General features: G+C 44.0%; 1 pseudogene; it reads right to left on the bottom strand.

Annotated features, from left to right (window-relative positions):
- Window positions 1-4,173: 4,173 nt before the first annotated feature.
- LOC123086777 (adenylate isopentenyltransferase 5, chloroplastic-like) lies at window positions 4,174-5,351 on the bottom strand (annotated as a pseudogene).
- Window positions 5,352-22,078: the final 16,727 nt, after the last annotated feature.

Genomic DNA, 22,078 nt, shown 5'->3' with positions numbered 1-22,078 from the left:
GAGAGGGAAAACCCAACGTTATGCAAGCTCGACTCTTTTTTTTGCAACGCCGAGTGGGATACAACCTTCAACACACATATTTTCCATGCACTTTCATCATCCCTTTGTGATCATTGACCGCTTTTGCTTGCCGATGACAAGGGCCCTAGGAGGCCTTGAACTTTTAAATTTGAAAAACTTTTGGGCATCCATGCCCGGCTTCAACGAGGTGGTTCAAAGGGCGTGGAACGAACGGGTTGACCATACCGATCCCTATCAAATCATTTTCCACAAGCTCAAGAAGACGGCGATCCGCCTCTCCTAATGGAGAGTAAATTGTAGAAAACCATCACTTTGAAGGCAAGGTTTGTAAAAACCACTACAATACTTTTTTTTTTGCAAAAAACACCGTGTCTTCGGTAATCTTTTTGCAGAAAGCACTGATCAGCGTATTTGCTTCTATTGAGCATGTTTATGATGGGTGGGGCCCGTTTTCTGCTTGCTGGCCTAACTTTTTGCAATTTATGGGTTTTGATCTAAAATTACAAACTAGACCCTAGAATTTTGCAGAGACACCCCTAAATCAAAAATGAAAAACGCAATTAGCCCCAACACTCCTCCGCGGTGGAACTACTCCTCCTGAGCAGGATCTGGATCGGGGGAGTCCTCCCCAACGCCTCGTTCTATGGTGGACAGAGCTACGCTGGGCCATAGGAGGCGTGGCTCACGTGCGGGCTGCTGCAGTACGCCGTGGTGGGCACTGCCGGCCTGCTGCCTGCCAGCTGCACGCATTCGGCGTTCACTGGCGCTCTTCTTTCCCAGGCCGTCGCCCTTCCGCCCTCTTCTTCCCCAGGCCGCCCCTGCTGCTTCGGTCGCTGCCATTGCTGCCCTAGTCACAGCACCCTCGATGGTAACGACGACTCCATGTGGCGGCCTTCCTGTCGGTGACGGGCTCTGGCGTCGCCCCTGGCCTTTTCTTCTTCATGCTGGCGCTGCCGAATGGTCAACGGGGCCGCGGACGTTGTAGCCCCACGCGCTCAGCACGCCGAGTTGCCCGGGGCATTCCCGCCGAATCCGGTGCCGGGCGGGGACGGTGGAGGACGATGTGGCCGGATCCGGCCACGCCCAGGTCGATGAAGAAGGCCGCCGCACCTGTCCCGACCTGGCCGAGGCAAAGGCCCGGGCGCCATCGCCGTTGCCACACGTAGTTCGAGGCAGAGGACGCCGCCCATCTCGGCCCTGGCCACCGCCATGTTGGAGCTCCCCAACAGCCCTCCGCCGTCCGAGGGCGGTGCGGCACCTCGAACGCCGGGGAGGAGGGGCGGCTCTGAGCTCGTGTGCGCGCTTGCCAGTTGAGGCTTGGTTGGAGGGCCTGGGAGCAGTGTGGAGAAAGTCGAGGGGCGTTTTTGCATTAAACCTATAAACTGTTGTGCCACATAAGCAGAAAACAGGCCCCGTCTGTCATAAACGCGCTCAATAGAGGCAAATACGCCGATCAGTGCTTTCTGCAAAAAGATTACCGAAGACACGGTGTTTTTTGCAAAAAAAAAAGTATTATAGTGGTTTTCGCAAACCTTGCCTTCAAAGTGGTGGTTTTCTGCAATTTACTCCCGAATGGAGGAGGGGCCTTTCCTCCAAGGCTAAGATTTCACTCTGACTCGCCTCTTGAAATGGAAAACTAATTCGTGAGGATTGTCCGGTCGAAATCTACATAAGCGACAAATCTGAGTGTGTTCCTCAAAATAAATCTTCTCAAACCAGCACTTGTATCCTACCCATCTCAAAAAGAAAAGAAAAAATCTTGTATCTTTCCACTTGTATTTACTGACAGTGTCATGCCAACAGTTATGTCGTGATTTAGCTATATATAATTTGATTTGTTGTTTCAAATAATAATGGTCTCCACTAAGTTATATCACGATTCTTGTAACAATGTTATCCGGAAATCATCTGTTCTTCAGCAGATGTCTTTAAGTGCGGCATTTATCTCACTGGAAATTTATCCAGAGAGCCTAAGCACACGCTTGAACATTCATGCTTCTGTTACCAGCTTCTGACGTATTTGTCGCAAGTGTCCAGAATACCGGAGAAGAACTGTGTAGCTGTGGCTGGACTCGTATGCTTGTTTGTGGCTTGGGCGGTATGCTTTATATATAAAGCGGGGCAAAAGCCTTTTTCGGTAATTGTGTAGCTGGCTACCATTGCTTCAGAAAACTTATTCATCTTGGAAAGAGCTTTACATGTTGTAACTATTAAGAGCATCTATAGCCGTAACTTGCAAATCCGGACATATGCCGGCAGTTTGCGGGTCGGCGTTGGAGATGCCCTAAGTGACATTGGCATTTTCTTTTAAGAAGAAAGAAAATGAAGAATTTTTTTGTAAATTTCAAACAACTTTGCACAGTAATTGCATTTTTTATAATATGCAAAGAACAATTATATAATAGTGCAACTCTGACACATATTATATAGTATTGAGAAAGTATTTGCATGTATAAATTTACGCTTACCCAACCAAAAAATGCCCATAAAAGAAAAATAAAACTGACTAATAAAGAAAAGGAAAAAAAAGCTAAAACACATAAAAAAATATATAAAGATAACGAGGAAGGCTCGGTTGCACAAATAACGGGCCGCGTCCCAATAAGAAATCGAATGACTCAAAACTGGGCCAGACAATGAACCCCCCCCCCCCCCCCCCCCCCCCCCCCCAAAAAAAAGATAGAACAAACTAGAAAAAAAAGGCGTACTCAAAGCATATATCAACGGTCAACGAATCGACTTACCCAAATATAGTTCAGGCAAATTACATATAGCTAAAGGGTGTGTCTATAGCTCATCTAAATGTGACATATTATGTCACATCTAACATGACTTCATCAACTGTTTGTAACCCTTTTTTTTGTTTTTGTTTGTCTCTAATTTTTCCTTGTCACCCATGCACGCAGTGGCGGAGCTACAGTAAGGCCAAGTGGGCCGTGGCCCGCCCAACTCATAAACTTTTTTCTATTCTATGTCTACTTTTGGGCTGTGAAAAACAAGCCCATTACTTCTTTCCTTCAGCTGGCCCGCCCAACTATTTGGGCCAAGCTCCGCCACTGCATGCACGGACCATACTTGAGTAAGATTAATTTTCTGCACTGCTAGGCTGCATTGAGTCGCTCATGCATGGTGCAATCCGATTGAGCCGCAATACTACAGTTGCTGATGCATGGACTTCCAACTTAGACAAAAAAAGTTAAAGTCTAGTTGCGAGTCGAGGGTGTGATTGCAACTATGACAAATGAAGGTTGGGCCCAGTGGCGGAGCTAGCACATGATCATTTGGGGGGGCCAATGGCAAAATATGGGTTTATGAAGAGGCCAAACTCTCTATTTTTCCCAATCTATGCCATCACAAAAAAAAAAATCTTCACAGAAGATCCTAGGCTTGGGGGGCCACAGCCCCCCAGCCATACACATAGCTCCGCCAGTGGTCGGGCCCGAGTTGCAAGTTGAGGGTAGAGTTGCAATTTGAGAAAAAAAACCCATGTTTGGTGGTGGACAATCAATTAACAACGATGAAAAGAATCATAAATTAAAAAATTTAAAATGAAAATAAAAAAAATAAAAAAATAACAAATCATGAATTTAAAAAGTTAACGAATTTGAAACAAATAAATGAAAAAAGAAGAAAAAGGAAAAAAGAAAGAAAACAGAAAATTGAAAAATGTTCACTTGTAGCCACAACAGCCAACGAGGCACACACGAGGAACAAATTCAAATGGATCTACAGCGGCTTACTGGCACGACGGGCGCCCCGCGAGTAACGCGTACAGGAAATGTATCAATCAATTAAAAAAAACAAAAAAAATACTAATCTTGATGTCTAAATCATGTGGTTAGAAAAGTAGATGTGAGATAGCTAAATTGAATATATGTAACAATAACAACACAAATGTCTTTAAATCGAATCATCATAGCCAACGATGTTTCATAATAATTCAGAAAACAAGAGATAAACCTTAAATTATTACAGTAAAAGTAGCTTAATAAGCTCATGAGACTTGTATGACTATCTCCCATGCTTGCATGCAACGACCGACTGTGAAGGAGTACGTCTGAAGCACGAGTGGAGTGGTCCAAGCCAAGCACCATGGAATGCTCCAAAGCCGGTAATTAAGCCATGCATGCATGCATGCTCCTAGCTTACAGCTTAGGCTGTGTCGTCCGACGTAGCTCCAGCTGCTGCCGGAGCAGCCTGAGCAACGCCGGCATAGCTTCCATGATCGTCACTGTGGCGGGCACCGCAGGCAGGATCCTTGTCCACGACGTCGGTGCCATTGAGTACAACGCCGGCAGCACCGTTCTTCAAGGATCCTTCATTCTCATGCTCGTGCAGTGCTGGCGGCGTCAGCACGACACTGCCATCATCGTCGCCGACTGCAGCAGCAGGGATACAAGGACATCCTGGGAAAGCCCAGCCATGGCCTCATCCACCTCCAGATCAGTTGGCAGGGTAGCAGCTGGAGCATGGAAATTAGGGGTTCCCACACCGAGGAAGAGGCGCACCATCTCTTGGCACGGTTCCCACACGGCCGACTCCCAGACCTCCTTCTGGCCCAAGCCCTCGGCCATGGACGCAAAGACGGCGGTGGCGTCGACGCGGCGGACGTCCCAGCCTTCGTGCGTGCTGAGGCGGCGGATCTTGGCCGCCTGCTGGAGGACGAGGCCGAACGTGTTGGCCTTGATCTCGCGCACGGCGCGCTCGAGCATGGCCGCCATCTCGGCCTCGCCGATGGTGCCCTCCCGCTCCGCCAGCAGGTACTCGTGCATCTCGGGCAGGCCGATGGCGCGACGCACGCGGCGGGTGTAGTCGGCGCCCTCCTCGAAGGCGGCGCGCGTCTCGTCCACCAGGCCGCGCCGCACCATGTCGTCGACGCGCAGGCCGGTGTACCACTCCATCATCCCCGGCGCGGCGTCCAGCCAGAGGAAGAGGCAGTCGTGGGCGGCGCGGAACGCGGCGCCGTCGGCTTCGATCAGCGCCTCGATGTAGGTGTTGGACCCGCCGGCGACAACGGGGAGGCGGCCCGCGGAGAGGACGACGGAGATGGCGGCCTGGGCCTCGCGGCGGAAGTCCTCGGCGGTGAAGTCGGCGTCGGGGTGCACGCCGCCCAGGAGGTGGTGTGGCACGCCGGCGCTCTCCTCCTGGGTGACCTTGTTGGAGAGTATGGGCACGCCGTCGTACACCTGGATCTTGTCGGAGTTGATGACCTCGCCGCCGAAGCGCTTGGCGAGGGAGATGGCGAGCTTGGACTTTCCTGTGGCCGTGGCTCCAAGCACGAAAACAACCTTGGGCTTGGGGGACTGGGTGTTCACGCGCTTGCACTCCATTGATCAGCAGCTGCTCATGGAACAATACGAGGGTAACCCATGTTTACTGCTACTCAATTAGAGAAGAACATGCATGCATAGTAAATTTAGAGTTTTGCTAGAACTCATCTAAATGAGATATAATTCGGTCTCATTCACCTTTTATAGCCATTGGATGTGATGCTATAAAATGCGTGTGTGCTGACGTGGATTATATCTGCTCTTGTTTTCAAAGTGAATGAGACCAAATTATATCTCATCTAGATGAGTTCTAGGTACTCCCGTAAATTTAACCAAAATGATAAGACGTGGCACTCCGGCCTGACTTTTTCGATGGCAATTCTAGTCACACAAGGTTGGCAATTTCCAGTAGCATACTTCTCTCTCTATATAGGAAAAATACATATGTACGTAGATATGTACAACCTTGTAAATTGGCATATAAATTAGATTAATATAGGAACAGCAGCACAAAGTAATTTGATGTGCAAGTAAACATTGCTAAGATAAAAGGAATGACTGAGATGGAGCAAGCTTGGCAAGATGTGCATACTAGGGACTCGGGTGGCAGATCATGGATTGTACTAATGCATGGGATGCCGCACCATCACATACACAATGTGTAATGGTTTGTATTCGAGTACGTATCTACGGCACCCATCCAACTGTACATAAGTTGAATATATATATCCAAGTCCGAATTCACCAAATATATGAGTTCTAATAAGGTCTAACACGAAGTAGTACAAATTGTGCCATGATAATTTTGAATACACTATCACAATGAGAGATATTTTTTTTTTTCAAAAAATGTGACTAATATAACTAATCCTCAAAGAATAGATGACCGTACATCCTTATTTCTCAACTTGTTCTACACTAAATAATCATGAACAAAAAAGGTTTGTTAGTAGCAAGCCAGCAGATCTAGATCTACAACAAAAAACATATCTTTTTCAGCACTTCGCGAATACCATTCTATCATATGATAACATGTAGATGAGCAGACCTAAAATCAACCAGCTTGAGTTTACACGCATGATCTTAGTTTAAACTTTCGAACTCCATGTTTTAATCGGATGTTGATCACCATATGATGATGTTTCCTCGCTTCAGTTATACGTACATAGGATAAAAATTAAACCATGGTTAATTTTTTTTGTGGGTAACAATGTTTAATTGTTTGTTCTCTAAAACAAAATCACAAACTGGATCTAGAATATAAAAAAATCACAAGCATATGATGAGAGGATTCAGGACGAGCACAAGTGACCCCTAAATGCTAGCTTAAAAAAACTATAGTAATTTTCTTTTATACTCCGTACGTTCACAAATATAAAATGTTTTATTTTTTCTGATTCAAATATATATAGACGTATTTTACTGTCTTTGATCAATCATTTTGTATGTAGTCTATATTAAAATATCCAAAGCATCGTATATTTGCATTGTGAACGGAGGGAATATATGTTTAGTTGCTTACCAGGATGAGGGGACCCACGAGCTAGCTAGCCGTGGAATATCTTTGCACGGTGGTCGCCGGCCGCCGGAGTTTCAACTCAGAGAGCTAGTCTAGCTAGGTTGCCTTCTGGGTTGATGGATGTGCAGGAAAGAACGATGATTGGGTGATCACAACGAGGCTAGCCCTCCTGTATTTATAGGCAGCTTGGCATCAGAACCCAATGCCTGATCCAAGCTTACCGTTACCTGAAATTGGAATAACATAAAAATGTTCCATTTTTAGCGTACATTAATTGGGATCTAATTATTCAAATTCAGAATGTCAAATATTGACAGGTATACACATGATATATGAGCCTCGAGATATACTCCCCCTGTCCCAAAATTCTTGTCTTAGATTTGTCTAGATATAGATGTATCTAATACTAAACCATGACTTGATACATTCGTATTTAGACAAATCTAAAAACAAGAATTTTGAGACTGAGGGAGTAGTATATAGCAGTACATATACTTACCCATATACCGATATACGATCATTAGTGACATGATTTAAAGGCTTCCATCTAGACTGTAGTAAGATAAGCATCCATTAATTATCTGCCATTTATATGCCCATATGTGAATGTATATCCAAATATTACCTATCAAATGTACGGCTATGCGGGGAAATTAGCTAGTTAATGCCTTTTTTTTAGTTGTTAGTTTTTTTTGCGGGAACTTTTTTAGTTGCAATTAATGTATTAAGGATGGAAAGAAACACATGGAGTTCAAACACTACAATACGAAAGTAGGAGAAGACAGTGAATATTGTGAAATCATGACAGTTAAATGTTTTCAAGTATGTACTCAAATTTGAACTAAAACCACAATGCATATTTTGGAACGAGGTAGTACTTCTCTAGTCATAGAGGTGGGTATACATGAACCGAGTTCATATGTGTATTCGAGAATTCCACAGCTCTCTGCCGGCTTAAAAAAATCCTAAGTACTCCCTCCGTTCTGAATTACTTGTCGTACGTATGGATGTATCTAGATGTATTTTAGTTCTAAGTACATCCATTTCAGCGACGAGTAATTTGGAACGAAGGGAGTAACACATAATGTTTATTTTGGGCACCGGTCTACAAGAATCAAATGCATCTTAACTACTTTTCTGTAAACTGAATTAAGATTAATACCAACTTTTAATTAAAAAATTGCAATTCCAGACCTTCTCTCCATCACTATAAGAAACAAAAGATGACGGTCATAAGTGGATAACCGTCTCATTCCTAGGGCACTTGACACGTCACTAGGTCCTAGTAAACCGGTGTTTACTCAAGCGAATTCATGCTCAAGGAGTAGGTCTTTGCCGTCCATTATTTGTTGTTTGATTAATTTATAACAAGGGTGCGCATGTATAATCCGCAAATTGCATATAGAATAATGTAATTTGATGAAAAGTGTACTGTCATTAATTAACCAGAAGGAAGATTTCGGTTACAATACGATAATGAAGCATGTGTTTGGAGATCTAACACAAATTGTACAAGCATCTAATTCTACACTCTATTTTACGTTCATATTCCAAGGTTATAGGTTTACATTGCCCATGATGTCTAATATTCAAACAAGTTGTAGTGCGTATACAATGTTCCCTCGCATGGCCAAACCTTTGTCATAACAGAGACATATGCTCGCGGTGCCTATAGCTCACTTCATATGACATATTAGAGATAGAAAGTAAAAATACACCTTCCAAAGATTTCATTTCGACAACAATCACCTTGGCAATCACAGATCTCAAATCAGCCACTCGAGAATGCCCCACCTTAGGCCTCCAAAAGCATCCAACCGCCTAAAGTACATGCCATGTCATTCAACTTTTCTGATGTTATTACCACCTAATAATTTGAGGCGATGAAAGGTGGTGAAAATTATCGACGAATTCAAAACAAAGAGTTTAACATGCATAAACCCATAATTTCTATCAATGGACTATGTTACAATTTCTTGGCGTGTAGGAGTGGCGTTGCCACGTGCGTTGCATTTCCCTCTGGCAGTTCCTCAATTTCTATCGTGGGGGTCATCGCTGACGCCGCCGAAGGCTTACGCCCAGCAGGTGGCTCCTTCGACTACGGGTTCGGAGGTAGCGCCTCCTAACCTAGGGTTGGTGGCTGAGCTCGATCCACGCTCAGATGGTGTCGGAGATAAATTCGGCAGATCCCTCGGTCGGGTATCTAAGCTAGATTATGTGGCATGATGGTAACAAGGACACGGTATTTATCCAGATTCAGGCTCTCAGGAGGAGATAAAACCCTATATCCTGCTTGTGCTTTATTGCATTGGAGTGTATCAATAGTACAAAGTACTGAGATTGTTCAATGTCTGTCTATAGTTCTGTTCCATCGACTAGCCCAGCCACGTCTTATATAATATACCAGAGGCCTAGGATTACAAGAGTCCTAGTCGGCCACGTCGGTAGGGAGGAGTCCTACGCGGATACAGAGTCATTTCCTTGAAAGTCAAGGCTTCTAGAGTCTTCTATGTAGAGCGTCATGGGGCGCCCAAAGTGGCATAGGACGGACACCACCAGATGGGCTTGGACAGGCCACTGCCGCAGTCGTCAGGCTCGTAGGTTTCCTTCACTCATCCTGTGGATGGCGGCCACGTGGACTGATGATGTCTACTATGCAACTTTTATTTCCTGTAGACTCTGTTGGGCCTCCAAGCGCAGAGTTTTGTAGGACAACAACAAATTTCCCTCAAGTGGATGGCCTAAGGTTTATCAATCCGTGGGAGGCATAGGATAAAGACGATCTCTCTCAAACAACCCTGCAATCAAATACAAAAAATCTCTTGTGTCTTCAACACATCCAATACAATGGCAACACTACAAGAAATCTGTTAATCCATGACGGATTTGTGGTGACGTTCCCAAAATCCGTCACAGAGATCGTCATAGATCAGCAAGATGCGAATGGCACCCCAAAACACTAGCCCTTAACGACGGACATCGAAAGCCATCACGAAAATCGTCATGAATCAACAAGCTGCGCTCGTTTTTCCTTTCTTTATGCACCATCCGATCCGTCATGGATGGCTTCTTATGATGTGTCGTTTGTGCCTCCTTATTTGGTCCACTTGTCAGCCGGTCAACATTATATTATATAGAAGTTGGAAAGAAAACATTATATAGAAGTTGGAACGAAAGAGGGGGGGGGGGGGAACTTTAACAGAGCGCGCGCCGATGCAAAATTTCGAGAAGCCAACGCGGCAGGGTGGAAAATTTTCGACCTAGCCCTTTTTAACTCCACGGCCACACACACACCTAACCCTAGTTCCCATCCTCTCCTCCCGTTCCCTCGGCCGCCGCCACTCCACCAATATCCATCTGCCCGCTCCACGCCGGTGCCGGCGCCGGCGCAGAACATGCCTTACCTCTCCCGATCCACCACTCCCCTCTCTTCTCCGCTCTATATGCCTCAGCCACCTCCTCATCTTTCCCCCCGCCATGGCCACGAGCCCATACACCCCGGTCCAGATCACGGCCTTGATCTGCGGCGGCAGTAGTGGCAGCAAGACCGACTGTTGTGGCTGGACGACGGTCGACGTCGTCCATTACCTCCCGTCGCACATCAATCTGCCTTCTTCGGTCGTAGTCGAGCAGCGTACGTGCCGTGGTGAACCCCATGATGCGCTGGCCATCTCAACCAGATCCACGCCGATGAGAAGGCCAAGGTGGAGGGCTGCAACCGGATTTGGAAGTCGCTAATGTCCCGTGCGGCAGCCACGGATCCATCTTCGGTCGATGCCGAGCACTGGCGAGGTACAGGTGGCGCCGCTGGCACGGATGCAGTGTACAGGGGCGCTGACGCCACGAAGATGGCCACTGGCTTCTTCCTGCCGCGCTGCAGCGATGGGCGCCGCCTCCTCGGCTTTGCCCCAGTCCTCCCGCCCTGCACTTAGGTGCTGCTGCTCGTAGCCATCTTGGTGGGTGAGTTTGTCCCCTTGAAGCTCTGATCTTACCTACTGCAGGGTTAGTAGATTGGTGGGTGTAACATTTGTATTCTTTCAAAATTTGTTGGTGATGTCAGTCTTTATCTGCTTAGTTATTTCTACGTACATGTGTACTAGATAGGTTCTGGGTATATGTCCACTAGATATGTTCTGTTTCTTTGTACTCTGGAATTGGAAGATATGTTGTATTAGCAAATGCAAGTCTGTATGTCATGGTCCTGTCATCGATCTGCAGGCATAAGTCCTTGTCATGTTGTTTGTCCATGTGTCCTATATATCCACTCTTCTTCCTTGCATATGAGGAGGGGTTCGTCAATATGAATTTCATGTCTGGCTCTGCTTGGATTTAGATTGGCCTGGTATTGGATTTAGATTGTTTTGCGTGCATTAATTGGCATGTTATTGGATTTGAGTGCATTAAATTTGCCCTGATATTATATTCATATTGTTTGAGTACACATTTCCCTGGTAATTAGATTCAGATCTCATGTATATGTGTTGAGTAATGTTACTGATCCAAGGGATGCTCTTATGCAATGGTCCTCATGTGTTATGCTGTAGTATATTTTCTGGTTATCTTACTCCTGTATGCTGGTTATTTTAGTGCTTAAATGGATGGTGTGGCAAACTATGCTTCATATGGCATTTTCATTGAATTAATGTGATTGCACTGTTTCACAGTTCAGGAATGGCTTTCTTGGAGATTGGTGTTGCAGCATTTCTACTTGAAGGAAATGAAGCCAGTGGTCATGATCTCTTCAGCCCAGAACTTAATTTGTTATCTTTGAAGCTATAACAAGTATTGATGAACTGCTCAAGGTATGTTACTGCTCAGTCTTTATGATGTAGCCAGATTTTTTGTGATTTTGTGATGTACTTGCATGCTTCATTCTTAATTCAGATATATTGTGTTGCCGATCCTTCCCTCGCTGGGCGTTCCCTAAGATACACGACGTGCTCTTAATTAAGATATACTATATCAGAGTATGAATCTGTTGTGTGAGAAGCCTGTTTTGTTTAGCTTCAGGGCATACCAATTCATTCATTAATTTGACATATATGTTCTTTTCAGCATGATAATGGTAGATTTGGCATGTGGAAACTCCATGTCTGCGTAGATGTTTTTTTAGCACGAACTGACAGTAGGCCTCGCCTTCTGACTTTATATTATCACCAAAATGTATACAAGATTTTTACATTGTGGTTTCCAAGCTGGTGTCTCCTAGTCTCTAAACTAGCCCAGGAGGTTGGCAAGAGTCAACGAGACACAGCGAGGATAAGCTAATTGCTAGGTTACAGAGTTGGAGAATCTCTCCACAAAATGGACTAGAGGGTTAACCCTGTGAGCTACTAGTGCAAAGTCCTTGAATCTCTCTCTCTCTCCATGCTTCATGGGAGTTGGGGGGGGGGTATCCTTTTGAATATTTTCCCGTTGCGCTCTTTCTAGATGCTCCATGCCGACGTTATAAATATTTCCATGAACATTTGGCCAGTCCACCCCCTTTTTCCCATCTGAAGTAGGTGTAGCCCTGAACTATTCAGTATATTTTATGATATTGGGGGAGCTAAACCGAACACCCAGTTTTTCCCAGCATCTTATATTGAAGGCGCAAGTGAAGAATAAATGCTCTACTGTTTCATCATCTCCACTCCCACACAGGACACAACAAGCATCACTCTTTATGTTGAAATGCTGCGTAGATGTTTCAGGCAATTAATTTGCTCATGTTGAAGGCATCGTACATTCTTGACCTGACGGTGTGCGTGGCAATATGAAATGTTTAATACCCTCCGATCCAAATTAATTGATGCTAGTTTAGTAAAAAAGTTAGTAAAACTTTGTACTAGACCAGCGTCAATTAATATGTATCGGAGGGGGAGTAGTTGATTTCTTCACATTCAACAGGATTGGAGTGCACATGGAGCTCTACTTGTGGAATATATGCTCTCTGCTTTCCTTTTCCACAACTACAGTTCACAATTCAAGTCTTTCTGCTATGGTAGTACACGCCGGTGATATTATTTAAGAATTGTACTGTACATCAAACATAACTATAAATTTGTTGATCTGACGTACTTGTAGCAACAAAAATGCTTATGATTCCTTGAGTAGTCCGTGTGATGTAGTGTGTGTGCGCTTTAGGGATCAGGGATCCCATAACCTGATGACAACCATTGCAAATTCTTATCCTTATTTATTTATGAGTAACATAAATCACTTGCCTGTTGTTGGTTTTGGAACCCCAGTGTGTTCGAACACCTCTGCACCATGTTTATCAACACTGTGACAATAGTATCCCCAGTGCTAGAATGCATGGATACTTCATGGAACCTGTGTATCCTTATTGGATCCATTTTAAAATTGTTTGAGTGAAATATAGAAGAACCAAATAATTCACATTCTGTTCTTGAACTCATTGCAGGTGCATCTCTCTAGCTTTTTAAACAATTGATTGGTAAAAGGTAAAAGGACTAAGATTCACGCAGCTACGCCGCAGGTAATTGTCCATCTTCCACAGGGAAAGTATTTCTTCTATTGATCATAATATTCAATGGAGCTTGGAGCATGGTAATTAATATGTATCATTTTATATCTAACTTGACTTTTCCATGGAGTAATCCAACCAAATGTTTTAACTAAAAAGTGATTGTGATGGCTCTACATGTATCCACATAATATTAACAAAATAAAAATTATCACATTAATTAAAAAGGATTAATCTCAAGATTCATGATGTAGTACATCAAGACTATATGTCGTTCGTATAACACGTTCTTGTAACATGTTCCTATAACAAAAGTATTTGATGTAACATGATAATTGTAGTTTAGAGACCATGGTTTGTTCGTATAGAAACCTGAGCTTGCTTGCTTCTACAATTAACTTTCAAGATGTAATTGTCCATTAGTGAGCATGGTCATTGGAAAACGTCTTTCTACTTAAAACTAACTGAAGAATATTGTATTTTTTTAGAAATAAAATGAAGAATAGTTAATATGTGAAACAAGAGCTCACACAGACCATGCTGTTGGGAGATGCGCAGTGCTTGGACATGTTAATTTTTTAGGCTGTCTTAACGTTTGTGAATGCGCAGGCAATGTCGACCATGGGTTGAGGCTAGACTTTGCTGGATAAGGTTCTCCCTCGGATAATGACGGCATGGATGGCCGGATCTTTGTCCAGTGAGCACTATGGATGGCAGCGAGCGCCAAGCCAGGTGGTGGTGGCTGCAGAATTAGCATAGGGGTTTGTAGATTTTAGTTTATTGTGTTTTGCTAGTCCATACAGATGAATTATTTGGAAATATATGTAATTTTAAGGTTTTGTGTAAAAAAACCTGCTTATGTTTATGATTTTTTCTTTTAGTTAATGACATGAGTTTATATTTTTGAGAAAATAGAATTTCCATGGGCCATGAGAAATGAGATGGGCTAGTCGTTGGATTGAAACTAGTGGGCGTTGGACGTATTGAAACATTAATGGGCCTACATTGGTGTTGGTCTTGGATTCAGCTAAAATTTAATGGGTCGAAAATCATATTGGGCTGATTACTTCACGGGCCGCCATGTCAGATCCAGGTCAGATGCTGATGTGGCAGACAAGTTAACATTGTTATGAGCACGTCAGTTTAGTGTTCCATGACGGTCAAGAACCGTCATGGTCCGTGACGGTTCTTGATGATCCGTCATGGAGCGTACCATGTTCAAATTATGACGTGATATACATGACGGATTTCAGGTCCGTCACGTATGCCCTCTCATGATAATTTTGTGCATGTCCATGACGGATTAGAACTGTCATGTATTAACAGATTTCTTGTAGTGCAAACTGTATGGATAGTAGAAATATATTTTTATAATCTGAATAGATAAAAACAACAAGGTAGCAAGTAAAAAAGAGAGAGCACAAACAGTATTGCAATGCTTGGAAGAAAATAATAGGGTTCATACTTTCACTAGTGCAATCTCTCAACAATGCTAACATAATTGAATCATATAACCATCCCACAACGTGTGACAAAGAATCACTTCAAAGTTTCTAGCGGAGAACATAGGGCAAAAACGTGTACCAACCTATGTGCCTAGATCACCCCAATGTCACCACGGGAATCCGCAAGTTGATTACCAAAACATATATCAAGTGACTCAATATAATACCCCATTGTCACCATGGGTATCCATATGCAAGACATACATCAAGTGTTCTCAAATCCAAAATATTCAATCCAACATAGTGAAACGTCAAAGAGCAAAACTCAATTCATCACAAAAAGATAGAGAGGGAAAACAACATATAATCCTACTATATTAACAAATCCCATGGTTACATCAAGATCGTGCCGGAGAAAGAACACGAGAGAGGAAAAGAGATAGCTAGATAGATAGATAGATAGATAGATAGAGATAAAGCACATAGCTATGGTACATACCCTTAGCCCCGAGGATGAACTACTCCCTCCTCGTCATGGAGACCACAGGGATGATGAAGATGCCCTCGGTGGTGATTTCCCCCTCGGGCAGGGTGCCGGCATAGGGCTCTAGATGAGATCGCTTCGGAACAGAGGCTTGCGGTGGCGAAGCGGAAGTTGTTGGTTTCTTTCTGGGGGTTTTGGTATTTATAGAATTTTTTGCCGTTGGATTCACAACAGGGGGGGTATGAGGGAGCGACAAACTCGGTAGGCCCGCCCTATGGGGGTGCCCGCGACCCTTGAGCTTGTCATGTCCTTGTGACTCTTTTGATCCTTCCTCGAAGCTTCAGGTATCTCTTTTTGTCCATAAAAAATCACCGAAATTTTCAGCCCAATCTAAGAAATTTTATTTCAGCACAAAAAAAGACACCACGGTAGTTCTGCTGAAAACAACGTCTGTCCAGGTTAATTCCATTCAAATCATACCAAAACCATATAAAATTGTTGTAAACATGGCATGAATACTTCATAAATTATAGATACGTTGGAGACGTATCAACCAGATGGACTCCATTGGTGTGCCTGGTCGTTGGGTTCGACCACACCACTTACCCTCGATTTGTCGGTGTGACCCAACCAGGTTCCAAGGCTCCTGCATTGAGTGGGGCTCTGACTGGATTGATGTAGGTGGTCAGGTACATGGCATTGATCAGGTACGCCCACTGGATGTTGCAACCAACTCGAGCCAGGGTCCGACCGCATCGAGTAGTAAATCTAGCCCGTCAGGTTCCTGTCCTGGTGGGACCATACCATCTTCAGGACCCTATACAAGGTGGCTCTGGATCTAGAGAGAACCCCGGATCCCTCTCTACATTTTTTGTTCTCTAGCTTCAAAGTGTGGCGGCTGGCTCACTATGCTAGATCTTTGTGTTGTGTCTCATCTCCTCCTCCTCTCTAAAGCTCTTTTTCTCAGATTGTTGCCATTGGTAGAAGAGGAGAGGAGAGGCCCTGGAAAACGATGCTATGAGGAGTTCATGTCCAAGGAATAATGATGCGGAGTATAAGATATGAGAGAGAAGTTGAAGTGGGATGTTGCTCGATGTAGGGAAGCATCGCCGCCATCCAGGGGGTTGGGCGGGCAAGATCACGACTAGCACACTGCTGATGGTAGCCGAGGAGGCAATCAACCATTCCAAGGAAATAGAAATGGCAAGGATGGTGGGAATAAGGGCTTCAGTAACAACAAGCGTCAAGAGAGTATTCAGAAGAACTACAGGTTTAGTAGCACTTCAACAAAGGGTCCTCTTCGGGCTCTAGGAAAGCTTCAGTTGTGGTGCGGGCTGCAACTAACTCATGGTGCTTTTGATGTGAGAGGCTTGGCCACTTCCAGATTGACTGCACCTTCCCTCTATGTGCTTCTTGTATAAGCAAGAAGGGAAGGCGGCCATCTGCTGCACTTTCCCCACCCCAGTTCCACAGTTTCAGATAACGTGACATGGTATCTATGGGGTAGTTATAGGGGAATAGAACACTATGAAGATGATAGGATATCACCAACGAGAGTGCAGCGGAGTGGAAGAAGATGTTGGTGATGATATATGATTCCTGCACGTAGGTTATACCTCCCAGCCACAAGAATTATTCCACCGATCAAGACTCCAAGTAGACGACCCCTATGTGGTATCCACAGATAAAATCCACTAAAATAAACAAGAGGGAGAAGAGCCCACTAGTGATCCATCTAGTTCAAACTAGACAGGAGAGACATGGGCGCAATAGTTATGTAGGGGGTGGCTACAAAGGGACTTTTGTACCCTCCCACATATTTACATGCGTCCCAAGAGGGGTGGCCGACTTCGAAAGGGGGATCCCCCTTTGGTTGACTAAACCAGGGGAGGAGGAGTCCTCCTAGGACTCCACCCTCGTCTTGCTCCCATGTCTATAGGGGGCAAATTATTGCACCTTTAGGGCCCATGTGGTTGCCACCCATTGGGCTGGCCAAGGGGGAAGTCCCATAGCCCCCTTGGAATATTCCTTCCGGAACCATCTAGTGCATTCTAGAAAATTTTGGACGCTTCGGGGCACTCCTGGGACACACCTGGAATCATCTCGAACACTTCTGAAACCATACAGAGCTCTTCTGGTGTCATTCTTTGATACTCCTATGGTATCCTAGTTCTCAAATAAATCACTTGTTGTTAAGCGTGTGACCATAGGTTCGGCAATTTGTGGACATGACCTGGAACACCTTCCGGTCAATAATTAACAGACGAGATATGGACACTGTGTTGGGGAACGTAGTGATTTCAAAAAAATTCCTACGCACACGCAAGATCATGGTGATGGTATAGCAACGAGAGGGGAGAGTGTTGTCCACATACCCTCGTAGACCGTAAGCGGAAGCGTTATGACAACGTGGTTGATGTAGTCGTACGTCTTCACGATCCGACCGATCCAAGCACCGAACGTACGGCACCTCCGTGTTCAGCACACGTTCAGCTCGATGACGTTCCCCGGGCTCCAATCCAGCAAAGCGTCGGGGATGAGTTCCGTCAGCACGACGGCGTGGTGACGATGATGATGTTCTACCGGCGCAGGGCTTCGCCTAAACTCCGCGACGATATGACCGAGGTGGAATATGGTGGAGGGGGGCACCGCACACGGCTAAGGAACAATCCGTAGATCAACTTGTGTGTCATGGGGTGCCCCCTGCTCCCGTATATAAAGGAGCAAGGGGGAGGGGGCCGGCCAAGGGGAGGAGGCGCGCCCAAGGGGGAGAATCCTACTCCAAGTAGGATTCCCCCTCTTTCCTAGTCCAAGTAGGAGAGGGGAAGGAAGGGAAGGAGAAGGAGAAGGAAGGAGAGGGAGGAAAAGGAGGAAAGGGGGGCCGGCCCCCTAGTCCAATTCGGTTTGGCCTAGGGGGGCCGCGCGCCCTGCCTCCTCTCTTCCACCACTTGGCCCATGAGGCCCATTGCTTCTTCCTCGTATTCCCGTAACTCCCCGGTACCCCCGAAAATACCCGAATCACTCGGAACCTTTCCGAACTCCGAATATAGTCATCCAATATATCGATCTTTACATCTCGACCATTTTGAGACTCCTCGTCATGTCTCCGATCTCATCTGGGACTCCGAACTCCTTCGGTACTTCAAACTCATAAACTCATAATAAAACTGTCATCGAAACCTTAGCGTGCGGACCCTACGGGTTCGAGAACCATGTAGACATGACATATACTATTCTCGGTGAATAATCAATAGCGGAACCTGGATGCCCATATCGGCTCCTACATATTCTACGAAGATCTTTATCGGTCAAATCGCATAACAACATACGTTGTTCCCTTTGTCATCGGTATGTTACTTGCCCAAGATTCGATCGTCGGTATCCAATACCTAGTTCAATCTCGTTACCGGGAAGTCTCTTTACTCGTTACATAATGCATCATTCCTTAACTAACTCATTAGCTACATTGCTTGCAAGGCTTATTGTGATGTGCATTACCGAGAGGGCCCAGAGATACCTCTCCGACAATCGGAGTGACAAAACCTAATCTCGAAATACGCCAACCCAACATGTACTTTTGGAGACACCTGTAGTACTCCTTTATAATCACCCAGTTACGTTGTGACGTTTGGTAGCACCCAAAGTGTTCCTCCGGTAAACGGGAGTTGCATAATCTCATAGTTACAGGAACATGTATAAGTCATGAAGAAAGCAATAGCAACATACTAAACGATCAAGTGCTAAGCTAACGGAATGGGTCAAGTCAATCACATCATTCTTCTAATGACGTGATCCCATTAATCAAATGACAACACATGTCTATGGTTAGGAAACATAACCATCTTTGATTAATGAGCTAGTCAAGTAGAGGCATACTAGTGACACTATGTTTGTCTATGTATTCACACATGTATTATGTTTCCAGTTAATACAATTCTAGCATGAATAATAAACATTTATCATGAAATAAGGAAATAAATAATAACTTTATTATTGCCTCTAGGACATATTTCCTTCAGTCTTCCACTTGCACTAGAGTCAATAATCTAGTTCACATCGCCATGTGATTTAACATCAATATTCATATTTGTATATGATTAACACCCATAGTTCACATCGTCATGTGACCAACACCCAAAGGGTTTACTAGAGTCAATAATCTAGTTCACATCGCTTATGTGATTAACACCCAAAGAGTACTAAGGTGTGATCATGTTTTGCTCGTGAGAGAAGCTTAGTCAACGGGTCTGTCACATTCAGAGCCGTATGTATTTTTCAAATATTCTATGTCTACAATGCTCTGCACGGAGCTACTCTAGCTAATTGCTCCCACTTTCAATATGTATCCAGATTGAGACTTAGAGTCATCTGGATCGGTGTAAAAGCTTGCACCGATGTAACTCTTTACGACGGGCTTTTTTATCACCTCCATAATCGAGAAATATTTCCTTAGTCCTCACTAAGGATATTCTTGACCAATGTCCAGTGATCTACTCTTACATCACTATTGTACTCCCTTGTCAAATATAGAGCAAGGTATACAATAGGTCTGGCACATAGCATAGCATACTTTATAGAACCTATGACTGAGGCATAGGGAATGACTTTTCATTTTCTTTCTATTTTCTGCCATGGTCTGGTTTTTAGTCTTACTCAACATCACACCTTTGTATCACAGGCAAGAACTCTTTCTTTGACTGTTCCATTTTGAACTACTTCAAAATCTTGTTAAGGTATGTACTCATTGAAAAATCTTATCAAGCGTTTTGATCTATCTCTATAGATCTTGATGCTCAATATATAAGTAGCTTCACCGAGGTCTTTCTTTGAAAAACTCTTATTCAAGTATCCTTTCATGCTATCCAGAATTTCTATATCATTTCCAGTCAACAATATGTCATCCACATATAATATTAGAAATGTTACAGAGCTCCCACTCACTTTCTTGTAAATACAGGCTTCTCAAAAAGTCTGTATAAAACCATATGCTTTGATCAAACTCATCAAAGCGTATATTCCAACTCCGAGATGCTTGCACCAGTCCATCGATGGATCGCTGGAGCTTGCACATTTTGTTAGCACCTTTCGGATCGACAAAACCTTCTGGTTGCATCATATACAACTCTTCTTCCCTGAAATCCATTCAGGAACACGGTTTTGATATCCATTTGCCAGATTTCATAAAATGTGGCAATTGCTAACATGATTCGGACAGACTTAAGCATCGCTACGGGTGAGAAAGTCTCATCGTAGTCAACCTCTTGAACTTGTCGAAAACCTTTTGCAACAAGTCGAGCTTTATAGACAGTTACATTACCATCAGTGTCAGTCTTCTTCTTAAAGATCCATTTATTCTCAATGGCTTGCCAATCATCAGGCAAGTCAACCAAAGTCCATACTTTGTTCTCATGCATGGATCCCATCTCAGATTTCATGGCCTCTAGCCATTTTGCGGAATCTGGGCTCGTCATCGCTTTCTCATAGTTCGTAGGTTCATCATGGTCAAGTAACATGACTTCCAGAATAGGATTACCGTACCACTCTGGTGCGGATCTTACTCTGGTAGACCTACGAGGTTCAGTAGAAACTTGATCTGAAGTTTCATGATCAATATCATTAGCTTCCTCACTAATTGGTGTAGTTGTCACACGAACCGGTTCTTGTGATGAACTACTTTCCAATAAAGGAGCAGGTACAGTTACCTCATCAAGTTCTACTTTCCTCCCACTCACTTCTTTCGAGAGAGACTCCTTCTCTAGAAAGGATCCGAATTTAGCAACGAAAATCTTGCCCTCGGATCTTTGATAGAAGCTGTACCCAATAGTTTCTTTTGGGTATCCTATGAAGACACATTTCTCCGATTTGGGTTCGAGCTTATCTGGTTGAAGTTTCTTCACATAAGCATCGCAGCCCCAAGCTTTAAGAAATGACAACTTTGGTTTCTTGCCAAACCACAGTTCATATGCTGTCGTCTCAACGGATTTAGATGGTGCCCTTTTAACATGAATGCAGCTGTCTCTAATGCATAACCCTAAAACAATAGTGGTAAATCCGTAAGAGACATCATAGATCGCACCATATCCAATAAAGTGCGGTTACGACATTCGGACACACCATAACGTTGTGGTGTTCCAGGTGGCGTGAGCTGTGAAACTATTCCACATTGTTTTAATTGAAGACCAAACTCGTAACTCAAATATTTGTCTCCGCGATCAAATCGCAGAAACTTTATTTTTCTTGTTACGATGATTTTTCCACTTCACTCTGAAATTCTTTGAACCTTTCAACTATTTCAGACTTATGTTTCATCAAGTAGATATACCCATATCTGCTCAAATCATCTTGTGAAGGTCAGAAAATAACGATACTTGCCACGAGCATCAACACTCATTGGATTGCATACATCGGTATGTATTATTTCCAATAAGTCAGTAGCTTGTTCCATTGTTCCGGAGAACGGAGTTTTAGTCATCTTGCCCAAAAGGCACGGTTCGCAAGCATCAAATGATTCATAACCAAGTGATTCCGAAAATCCGTCTTTATGGAGTTTCTTCATGCGCTTTACACCGATATGACCCAAATGGCAGTCCCACAAATAAGTTGCACTATCATTATTAACTTTGCATCATTTGGCATCAATATTGTGAATATGTGTATCACTACGATCGAGATCCAACAAACTATTTTCATTGGGTATATAACCATCGAAGGCCTTATTCATGTAAACAGAATAACAATTATTCTTTAACTTCAAATGAATAACTGTATCGCAATGAACATGATCAAATCATATTCATGCTCAATGCAAACGCTAAATAACATTTATTTAGGTTTAACACCAATCTCGAAAATATAGGGAGTGTGTGATGA

The sequence above is a fragment of the Triticum aestivum genome, chromosome 1B (assembly GCF_018294505.1).
Source record: "Triticum aestivum cultivar Chinese Spring chromosome 1B, IWGSC CS RefSeq v2.1, whole genome shotgun sequence".
In the NCBI taxonomy this organism is placed as follows: domain Eukaryota; kingdom Viridiplantae; phylum Streptophyta; class Magnoliopsida; order Poales; family Poaceae; genus Triticum; species Triticum aestivum.
Note: the sequence above shows the minus strand (reverse complement) of the source record. Positions and strands in the feature narration are given on the sequence as shown.